Below are 12,135 nucleotides of genomic sequence, written 5' to 3' on the forward strand. Positions count from 1 at the left end.
CTAAACATCCAGAGATTGAGCAGAGCACAAATCCTGCTGCAAACTCTGGGATACAATAGCACTTAGCACTTATATACCACTTCATGGTGCTTTACAGCGCTTTCTAAGCAGTTTACAGAGTCAGCATATTGCCCCCCCAACAATCTGGGTCCTCATTTTACTGACCTCGAAAGGATGAGTCAACCTTGAGCTGATCAGGATTGAACTCGTGGCAGTGGGCAGAATCAGTCAGCCTGCAATATGACATTCTAGCCATTATCAATTATTGTAGACAGTTGTAGGTAGATCAGAATCTACTGGTGCATCTCAAGTTGTTGATCGTTTAGGGGCTCTGATCCTTAGATTGTGTCCCCACTTGAAGCTAAGCTTGCTATAAAGAGTTCCTGAGAAATGAAAGAAAGAAAAAAATAATGAAGTGGCTTCGGATATTTATCCCAGCAATTATAAGTACAAATATAATTTAACCTCTCGCTCTAAAATTGCATCATCTTACTCGTCTTTCTATAATATATCCTATCTAATCCAAACCATAAATAACGTTGTTGTTGTTGTTGTTGTTTCATTTTTACGGAAAAAGTCCATAACAGACTTCCAGTCACCAATAAATGTAGATCATGTTTTTTCTCTGTTCAAAGAAGTCAGTTTATCCCTTTCAGCGAAATCTTATCAGCTGAATAATTTTGTAATTGTTGCAATACAAAATATATTCTAACATGTATTCCCACAAGTAGCCATGCTCTCGTCCCTTCCCTGAAATTCTGCAATCTGGTGGGCCACAGAAGTGGGCCTTTTTCCTTATGGATCACCCTCTGCCTGGTGATTTTGCAGGCTCCCAATCTTTTAGCTTTTAGGCCCGGCTTAAGGAGGAGATGAAGGCAACAATCCTCAAAATGGCAGGGTCCTCAGAACCAATACTGGAAAATTAGTTATTTGCCTCATAACTGGCAGAATAATCCTATGTCTCTGTCAGACAAAGAATGTTTATGTTTATATGCGGAACACATGGCCTACTTACGCTTTGCATTTTCTTCAGATTAAAAAACAGCTAATGTTTTCTTAAGAAATACTGTATAGCTATGCCAATGAGCATACGCAAGCTGTCAATGTAATGGAAACAGAATAACAAGGGAGTGGAATCTGTGATTGATATTTCCTAGAAATTATCAAAGGGTTAGTCCTGTGTACAATGAGTGTTACTAAATCTGTAAAAGGAAAAGTGTGTATGTGTGTGCGCGTGTGATGCACAAAATAGAAAGGAGAAAAGAGAAAATGCGGTTCTTCCTAAAGTTTATTTATAATTCTCAGTTGTACATGCATAATAAAAAAGGGGGGGAAAGATCAAGGAAATTAATCAGGATTAGCCACTGTTCTGCTACTGGCTTGATCCCAGCAAATGGTGCTGTCCTTATTTACAGTATAATATTAAGGACTGAGATTGATGAGTTCCCCCCCCCCGCCAGTTCTATTTTCTCCCCTCCTATTGGCAGCCAGTGGGGAAACATCAACCAATCACTGATGAGAGGTGGAGCCTGAGAAAGAAGCAGGTTTTTACAAATGGCTAGAGGAGTAGGCTTAGCCACCTATTGAAACTTGCTCTACCTAGCTTGGAATAGTGGTTAAGGGCAGCAGGCTAGAAACCAGGAGAATGTGAGTTGGGTAATCAGCTGGGGGACCCTAAGCCAGTTATTCTCCCTCAACCCTAGGAAGTAGGCATGGGCAAACCATGTCCAAAATCTTGCCAAGAAAACCAGAGAAACTTATTCAGAGAGCCACCAGAAGTCAACGTGGATGTGAAGGTGCACCCATGTGCGTGCGCTCGCACACCACACACACACACACACACACACACACACTAGCATGGCTATTTCAAAGAGATCCCCAACTATTCCAGAACTGAACCCCAAATCTCTGTTGCTAAGTGAGTGTTGCCTCATTTTGCGAGCTTTCTTGTCACACTTGTTAAGCAAATCACCACAACGGTTAAGTTAATAACACATTGGTGAAGTGAACCACCTGCTGCCATTGTCAACCTCCCATCGCCCAGTTCGCTCCCACAGAGTTGGCCTCCTCAGGGTTCTGTCAGCCAGGCAATGCTGGCTGGAGACCCCCAGGAGCAGAGCCTTCTCTGTGGGTGCGCCGACCCTCTGGAATGAGTTGCCTCCGGAGCTGCGGATGGCCCCTGACCTTTGGTCCTTCCGCCGTGACCTGAAGATGTGGTTGTTTCAACAAGCGGGCCTGGACTGACTACGATTTTTAATTAGGCTTTTTACTGGGTTAAATTGTCTTGTAATTTTGTATTTATTGTTTAATTCTCTTTTAAATTTTTTACTCTATGTTTTTTCATTTTTATTGTTGTGAGCTGCCCTGAGTCCTCAGGGAGAAGGGCAGCATATAAATTTAATAAAATGAAAATGAAAATGAAATGAATCTGGCTTCCCTTTTGACTTCGCTTGTCAAAGGGTTCGCAAGAGGTGATCACCTCACACACACACACACACACACACACAGGACACTGAAACCGTCATAAATACAAGCCAGTTGCCAAACATCTGAATTTTGATCACATGACCATAGGCAGGCTGCAACGGTTGTAAGTATGAAAAACAGTGATAAGTCACTGTGGGAAGTCAGGTCACACACACACACACCCAGAAAAGGAAATATTAAAAAGGCAGAATATTATATTTCCTCAAAGGATCTTAAAGAGGCAGAAAAGCATGCCCAGTTTTTTCTTAATATCCCCAAGTCTCCCTCCCCCCAAGCAGAAACCAGCTCTGTAGAAATGCAGATGTAAACCATTCAGGAAGGTTGAAGCTAGAAGATTAAGAAGACAAAGACACCTAAAATCTACATACCCCACCCAAACTCTAAGACAGGACATAATAGGATTAACCCACAGATGCCAAAGGGGCACACTCAGACTCAGGTCAAAACACACAACACAGGAAATACAAAGCCACAAACAGGAACAGGAAACAACCTCAAGAGCCCCAGAGGGTATAAAAACCCACTCCCTACATGTGGTCTCTCTCTTTTCTTCCAGAGCCATCTTCCTGTCTGGCTCTCCTCTTCAATAAACTGCAATCTTCTTTCTAAAGCAGTCGCCATGTTGTTTATTCCCGGCTTGGACTGAACCATGATGAAAACCTTTCCTTCAACATCACTTTTTTTTTTAATGTCGTTGTAACTTCAAACGATCACTAAACAAATGGTTTTAAGATGAGGAATGCCTCTGCTTCTAAACTAGTGCCCCAAAACTCTCCCTTTTAAATAGACCCACTTCAAACCACTTGAGTCAAACCAGAGCTGAACATAGGGCTGTTTCTGGGCTATCGGAGGGCCATTGCCACCATTTGGGATGGTGCATTTGGATTGTTATATTCCCACTATTAAGTCACTGTAAGTAAGAGGCCGATGCGAGTGGTTGCTTCCATACTGAAGCATTTCTTTCCCCCAATGCTCAGAAAGTTGGAATTATACAAGATTGGCATTGGTTACAGTATTATCCAGGAATGCTATTCCCAGCAGCAGAGATTATTTCCAAGAAATAATTCTCATTTAGCATAAGTTCTGCCGGCCTTTAATTAATCTTTCTACAAGAATGATGGGGAAGTTGGGAAATAATTATATTTTGGGAGGTGTGGGGGGTGGACAGATAGAGATTTCCTTTGGGGTTTTCTTTCCTTGAGAAAAAATATAATAATGAAAGGAAGCCAATCATTAGATGTTGGTACAAAAATCTGCTGGCAACGGGTTGCTTAGATTTTCCCCCTAAAGACAACTAATGTCAGCATCGTCCTTTTTGCCTCCCCTGCATTAGATCTTCATTGACCCTACCACTCCCATCCGTGCATGGGTGGAGAACACTTCGCATAGGGAAATACCTAAAATATGTGGACAACCTGTGGGCCGTGAGCCACATACACCCGCCCCTCCAATCCTTTGGAGTGGACTGACCCAAAGGTTTTCTTCTGACTCTTTTTATCCATTGATCTTCTCATTTTTTTTCTCCCCATTTTGGAGACTAAGGAAGGTGGCTAAGGCTTTTACAGAAGCACCTGCAATGGTGATGATGTTCTTCATTCAATTGTGTCCGACTTATGTGCCAGGTCTCTCCACTTCTTCCGATCTTGCACTTTTTTATGCTCTGGCTGCGGTCAACTTTGATGTTGTCCAGCCACCGTGTTCTTTGATGGCCTGGTTTCCTTTTACTGTGAACTCTTCCAGAAGTACCTATTTGGTGCCACAGAAACCACCCCCCCCCCAAAATCCAGGCTGTTAGGGTGATATTGCAATGATATCAACTATAACTTCAGGGAAATACCACCCAAAAAAACCACCTGAAAGGGCAACTCCCATTTGCAAGAACTTTTGCTACCTTTGCTTGTCCCCTCTATCAGTGTTAAACTTGGCCAACTTTAAGATGTGTGGATTTTAAGTCCCAGAATTTCCCAGCCAGCAAATTTGAGAAACTCTCTTCTACATAAAGCTGAACTGCAAAGCCCAACTGCTCCAGCCAGCCAGACCAAGAGGGAATGATGAAGATCGTTTTAGTTCTCCAATTTGTGAAGAGCTCCAGGTACCTCATCTCTGTTTGAAAACTGTGCCAAATTTTTAAGACCCACATTAAGCAACGGAAAGTTGCTGATTTCTTAACTGTTCTGAGAGCCGTGCCGCCTTTGTTGTTGTTGTTGTTGTTGATAATAATAATAATAATAATAATGATGATGATGATGATGATGATGATGATGATGATGATGATTGATTGATTGATATTGCTGTACCAGGAGATGCTGGAGTCGAAGAAAAAGAACTGGAAAAAATTACGAAATACCTCGACCTGGCCATCAAAACTGCGGGATTATGGATAAAACGTGTAACAGTGATACCCATTGTCATCGGGGCACTGGGAACTATGTCCAAAAACTTTGCAAAATACATCAAAAAATTGCAGCTTCCTGCAATAACTCCAGCAAAGCTACAAAAAACTGCGCTACTCGGAACATCTTACATTTTAAGGAGATACCGGGTTGATATCTAGGATGCTGACAGCAACCCGTGTCAACCATCAGTGCCAGTCAATTTGAGTGTTCAGTTGGCTGAGTTTCATGTTTTATGAATTATTTATTTATTTATTATATTTATTTTAATTCCATTTATATCCCGCCCTTCTCCGAAGACTTAGGGCGGCTTACAAGCTTAGCAGTAGCCTTCATTCTATGTATATGCCTGCTTATTAGGGCTTTCACACACACCCCCAAGCGGCATTATTACAAAGTCAGCTTAATTGCCCCCAACAATCTGGGTCCTCATTTTACCTACCTCGGAAGGATGGAAGGCTGAGTCAACCTTGAGCCTGGTGGGATGCGAACCTGCACTAATTGCAGGCAGCTGGTGTTACTTAAGGAGGCATTAGCCCACTGCTCCACCAAGGCTCATTTAAATAAAATAAAAGTTTTATAATAATAATAAAGTTGGAAGGTACCTTGGAGATCATCTAGTCCAACTCCCTGCTCAGGCAGGAAACCCTATACCATTTCGGATAAATGGCTTGGTCCAGTCTCTTCATAAAAACTTCCAGTGTTGGAGCATTCACTGCTTCTGGAGGCAGGTTGTTCCACTGGTTAATTGTTCTAACTGTCAGGAAGTTTCTCCTTAGGTCTAGGTTGCTTCTCTCCTTGATTAGTTTCCATCCGTTGCTTCTTGCCCTGCCTTCAGGCGCTTTGGAGAAGAGCTTGACTCCCTCTTCTTTGGGGCAGCCCCTGAGATACTGGAACACTGCTATCATGTCCCCCCTCGCCCTTCTCTTCTACCTAAATTTGTTCCCCTGAACAATATATACAGTAGTCCTCAACTTATCACCATTCATTTAGTCACCGTTCCAAGTTACAACACTGAAAAAAGTGTTTTCCTACTTACGATCGTTGCAAAATCCCCGGGGTCACGTGATCAAAAATTGGGATCCTTGGAAACCAGTTCATACTTATAACTGTTGCAGTGTCCCGGGGCCATGTGATCCCCTTTTGTGACCTTCTGACGAGCAAAGTCAGTGGAGAAGCCAGATTTGCTTAACAAGCGTGTTACTAACTTAACAACCGCAACGACCGGCTTAACAACTGTGGCGAGAAAGGTCATCCAATGGGGCAAAGCTCACTTCACAACTGTCTCGCTGAGCCATGGAAATTTTGGGCTCACTGGTGGTTTGAGGACTACTACCTGTATTTGGAAAAGCAATTCTGAGCTTCCTTATGGCATAGCTATTGTGTAGTGGGTCCGACGCAAGAGAGACGCCAGCCGGTGTGTGAGTTCAGCTCTTTATTGGAAGGGGAAGTGAACTGAGGAATGAGGGCTACCTGGCCTCCTTATATACCTGGCCAGGTAAGCTAACAGCCAATGGGGTTGGCCCTAGGTTTCCCGCCAAAACTGTCCAGGCCAACGCCCCCTGATGGCTGTTGCTATGCAGATTCCTGCATACATAACAATAGCAATGATATATTTCGCAGAGGGCAGAATTTGCAAGCCTGTGATGTACTTATCAAAGGGCGTTACTGACCACAATAGGACGTGCTTTTAAGCCAGGGGTCTTCAAACTTGGCCCTTTTGTGACTTGTGGACTTCAATTCCCAGAATTCCTCAGCCAGGCACAGTGGCTGAGGAATTCTGGGAGTTGAAGTCCACAAGTCACAAAAGGGCCAAGTTTGAAGACCCCTGTTCTAAGCAAACATGCAAAGGATGGCCTGCTATTAAAAAGTTAATGATAAGCTTCTTCCTTCACTTTCTCCCAGTCCTTGAGTCTTTACAGGAAACACACTCACATTGCTTAATGGTTAGCCAGTTTCTGTTTCCCAGTTTGGAGGTGGATTGAGGTCTGATTTCTTTCTGTTTCTTTTCTCTCTCTCTTGTGAAATTCTGCTGTACGGTATTGTCATTCAGAAGAAGCAAAAAAAAGAGGAAATGAGTAAGAGGACAGTATAAAAAAAAACCAAAAAACCGGAGCTGACAAGGAGGTACAAGAATTTTGTGTTACTTACAGATGACGAAGTAATTGCCCAATGATTCTGTGTCTTCCGTCGTTCACTGTCTCCCATCTGTAATTCTCCCTTGTCTTCTGACAATGTCTTCCATTGTTTCCTTTTCCAAAGATAATTTGTTCAGCAGCTGAGGGGGGCAGAGAGAGTGAGAGAAGATGAGCTACCTACGGTAATCCCTTTTGCAAGCAGTCTTCTAAATGGATCACTTGGTTGAAAAGAAGAAGGAATGAAGGATGACAGTTTCAGAGTAGGAATAGAATAGAATAGAATAGAATAGAATAGAATAGAATAGAATAGAATAGAATAGAATAGAATAGAATAGAATAGAATAGAATAGAATAACAGAGTTGGAAGGGACCTTGGAGGTCTTCTAGTCCCACCCCCTGCTCGGGCAGGAAACCTTATACCATTTCAGACAATATTTGTCCAATCTCTTCTTTAAAACTTTGAGCGTTGGAGCATTCACCGCTTCTGGAGGCAAGTTGTTCCACTGATTAATTGTTCTCACTGTCAGGAAATTTCTCCTTAGTTCCAGGTTGCTTCTCTCCTTGGTTAGTTTCCATCCGTTGCTTCTTGTCCTGCCTTCAGGTGCTTTGGAGAAGAGCTTGACTCCCTCTTCTTTGTGGTAGCCCCTGAGATATTGGAACACTGCTATCATGTCCCCCTTCGTCTTTCTCTTCATTAAACTTGTTGTTATTGTTGTTGTTAGTTGCGAAGTCATGTCCGACCCATCGCGACCCTATGGACAACGTTCCTTCAGGCCTTCTTGTCCTCTACCATCTTCTGGAGTCTATTTAAGCTCACGCCTACTGCTTCAGTGACTCCATCCAGCCACCTCATTCTCTGTCGTCCCCTTCTTCTCTTGCCCTCCACCTTTCCCAGCATTAGGCTCTTCTCCAGTGAGTCCTTCCTTCTCATTAGGTGGCCAAAGTATTTGAGTTTTAGCTTCAGAATCTGGCCTTCTAAAGAGCAGTCAGGGTTGATCTCCTCTAGGACTGACCGGTTTGATCGCCTTGCAGTCCAAGGGACTCGCCGGAGTCTTCTCCAGCACCACAGTTCAAAGGCCTCAATTCTTTGGTGCTCAGCCTTTTTTATGGTCCAACTTTCACTAGACATACCCAATTCCAGCAACCGTTCCTCATACGTTTTAGCCTTCAGTCCCCTGATCATCTTTGTTGCTCTTCTCTGCACTCTATCTAGAGTCTCAGCCTCTTTTTTACACTGCGGTGACCAAAAATGCTCACTGTATGAAGAAGTAGTGTAGTAATATAGTAATATAGTGCTGCAGTAAACAGTACTCGACTTACAACAGTTCATTTAATGACCGTTCAGAATTACAAAAAAAGAACTTATGGCCATTTTTCACACTTAAGACCATTGCAGCATCCCCATTCAGATGCTTGTCAGCTGGCTCATATTGATGAGAGTTGCAGTGTCCCAGGGTTACATGATCCCCTTTTGTGATCCTTTTGACAAGCAAAGTCAGTGGGGAAGCCAGATTCACTTAACAACTTTGTTACAAACTTAACAATTGCAGTGATTCACTTAACAACAGTGTCAAGAACAGTCATAAAGTGAGGCAAAACTCACTTAATAAATGTCTCACTTAACAGCAGAAATTTGGGGCTCAACTGTGGTCACAAGTCAAGGGCTACCTGTATAGGGACTATTTAAAGCAGACTTGTATTTAACATGTCTCTTGGTACTCCGGGGTTATCAAGGGTTTGTGCAGGTGAATGCATGCAACTCCATACAAGCCAGAGAGATCAGGCTGGCAAAAGAGGGGGGAAATTGCCTTCCATGCTGGGCAGAGAAGAACGAAATCTTGTCCTTTGCAATGAAATGGAATGGAATGAAATGAAATGAAATGAACCTTCATTGTCAAAGTACAACTATGTGTACATTGAGATTAGCTGAGCCTCCCTTTGTGCTCCCACCCCCCAATGCACAGTGACAACAAACCCTCCATCTTACTACACCATGTGAACCAACTACACCACACACCGGCCTCCCAAGTCAGTTCTGCATAAAATTCACAAAAGTTATTTCTCATTCAAAAGCCTAACAGCCCACGGATAAAAGCTGCTTTTCAGCCTGTTGGTGCGGCTGGCTATACTCCTATATCTCCTACCCGATGGTAGGAAAGTAAAGAGATCCCGTCCAGGGTGTGAGTCATCCCTGAGACTTTGTCCTTACCCCTCTCAGATTTTTCCCTATCTTCACCTGCAAATGGGCCAGCAGCTGGACTATTTCTTGACTTCCTGCCACGAATAAAAACCATTCATTCATTGGGGTTAGGTCTCTAGTCAGGTGATCACCCTCACTTTGAAACGTTAGACTTTAATCTCCATATATCACGGTGATTCTCAAACCTTGCAGTATTCTAATGCAACTGCCCACCAAGAGGCAGTTTGGCACAAAGCCCGATGTGGGCAACTTTGAGCCAGTCTGTCTCTCTCATCCCTAGGAAGGAGGCAATGGCAAACTGCCTCTGGAAAACCTTGCCAAGAAAACTGCAGAGACGTGTCCAGGAGATTGCCAGAAAAAGCAAAAATGGACTTAAAGGAACAAAAAAGTCAAATCTTTGCACAAAAGAGTTTAACCCAGAGAGCTAATCTGGCATTGTGGTTAGGCATCCACGGAGAAGCTAAGAATCCGTGACGCTCTGCTTTGATGCCAAAGCCAGCGTTGCCACTTCTTCCCCCGTCTATTTGTGGGGCGATAACATGGATGCTCTATTTACTGTCTTTCCAGGGTCAAAAAGCACTGCGGGAAAGGAGCAGCCATTCATTCTCCTGGCTGGCAGGCAGCGGTTTGAAAGTGACACCGACGTATGCATTTCTCTTCTCTTACCAATAGACGATTTGTACAGTATTGATTTATTTTGGCAATTTCCCTTGTTTATTTACCTAGCCCTGAAAGAGATCATTCTTTCCCTTCTCCTGGAGTCTTATCACCAAGCTGAGATTTGAGAAGGGCGGAAAATAGCGTTGGAAATTAGGCCTGATTTCCTCCTGGACCAAATTGCAAAAATCTGGTGCCCTCACAGGAAAGACTCTGTCCAAATCCAAAAGATTATCTTAGTTCATATAAGTTAAATAATTGTACGTGGTTCTACTGCTTCTTTAAGAGCCAGTGTGGTGTAGAGGTTAAGGAAAGCTCTACGCTAGGAAACTGTGAGTCCTAGTCCTGCTTTGGGCACAAAGCCAGCTGTGTGGCATAGGACCACTCATTCCCTGTCATCTCTAGGAAAAAGACAATGGCAAAAGCACTTCTTGAGAAACCTTGGCAAGAAAACTGCAAGGATTAATGAATGAATGAACCTTTATTGTTAAAGCACAACCGTGTATACATTGAGATTGGCTGAGCCTCCCTTCGTGCCCCCCAACTCACAGTGACAACAAACCCTCCATCTTGTTACACTCTGTGAGCTAATTGCACAACACACCAGCCTTGCAAGTCAGTCACACATAAAATTATAAAATTATTTCCCGTTCAAGAGCCTGACAGCCCATGGATAAAAGCTGTTCTTCAGCCTGTTGGTACGGCTGGCTACCATACCAACGTAATACAGTAGTTAATCCAAATAGTTGCCAGGAGTTAATAGTTAATCCAAATAGTTGCCAGGAGTTAATAGTTAATCCAAATAGTTGCCAGGAGTTGACACTGACTTGAAGGAATACCCTCCCCAAAACCCCTTTTGCCCACCGAACTTGCACAGTCAAATCAAAGAGCGAACCCCAGAACACCCATTGAGAGTTCTTGCACCTGGTCAACATGAGTCTGATAAGATTTTAAACAATTGCAGGCTCCTTGAAGTGGCTCTTGACCCTCCATCAACTGAACATCTAAGTTCTAAGTTTAGAGAGACAACAGAGAAACACCTGACCCGCTTCTAATTTAATCCTGCTTACTCCTTTGGACAAAATTGGGAAATCGCTGTGAGTTTTCTCCTGTTTATCTTATGTTCTCCTTAACCAATAGACCGTGCTTCCTTCAGCCCAGAGGGCTGCTTTATTTCAAAATGAACGGATGTGACTCTTAAGGAAGAAGCTGATCTCAACCTCATGGCATCCCAAGTGACTTCAGCAGAGTGCCAAGCACGTCACGTTAAGAATTGTGTTATATTTGTACCCAAACAACGCACTTCATATTAATGGGCTATGCCAGTAATAATTTTACGGGCCAGGCCAGGAACGATTGCAGCTTCTGTCAGATGAGTTTAGAGAAAGTGAAATGTGCAACTAGTTACCTCTAGGAAATGCCTGTGGTCTAAACATGCTTGGAAATGTATGAATTGCGAGGACATCATGAGATGGAAACTGTTTCCTTTCTGGGAAGTGCTATCGCTAATCCAGGAAAGGTGGCATCTGGTTCCCAGGCCAAGGGAAAGATAAAATTAAGAGAGTAAATTGTGGGTAAGGATGTGAGCTGTCATCCAGTCCTTGATCCAAACTTAGCCACAGTGCTTTGTTTTCCAAATGACTTGAGCTACAACATTTGGGCTGCAAAGATAGAGATGATTAGATTGGCAACGAAAGGTAGAATGTTCTGTATCTCTCTGCTGCCATCCAATTGCTATACATTTTTGCAGCTCAGATATGGCAGGCAGGAGTTAACAGTTGTTATGTATTGCGTTAAATGAGAACAGTGCAACAGCTGCACAGCCGATACCACCAGGTGGCGCTGTACCGAAACTGCTGTGACAGGGATCAGCTTTCGGCGGGAAATCTGAGGTTTGAAATGATTGGTTGAATGCGTACCTGGCCAGGTATATAAGGGTACTGCATGCTGTACTCCTCTGCCTGGCGTCTTTCCTGCGTTCCAGAACCCACTACACAATAACGGTGGCTCAGTGTTTAAAGCCTCTGAGCTTGTCAGCTGGAAAGCTGACAGCCCAGGTTCAAGGACCAAGTGCCACATGATGGGGTGAGCTCCCATTACTTGCTCCAGTTCCTGCCCACTTAGCAGTTTGCAGGCATGCAAGCATGAGTAGGTAAATAGGTATCCCTTTGGTGACAAGATAACAGGCTCTCTGTGCCTTGGTGTATAGTCATGCTGGCCAAATGACCATGGAAAATGTCTTTGGACAATGCTGGAGATG

The sequence above is a fragment of the Vipera ursinii genome (genome assembly GCF_947247035.1).
Source record: "Vipera ursinii genome assembly, chromosome: Z".
Taxonomy (NCBI): Eukaryota; Metazoa; Chordata; class Lepidosauria; order Squamata; family Viperidae; genus Vipera; species Vipera ursinii.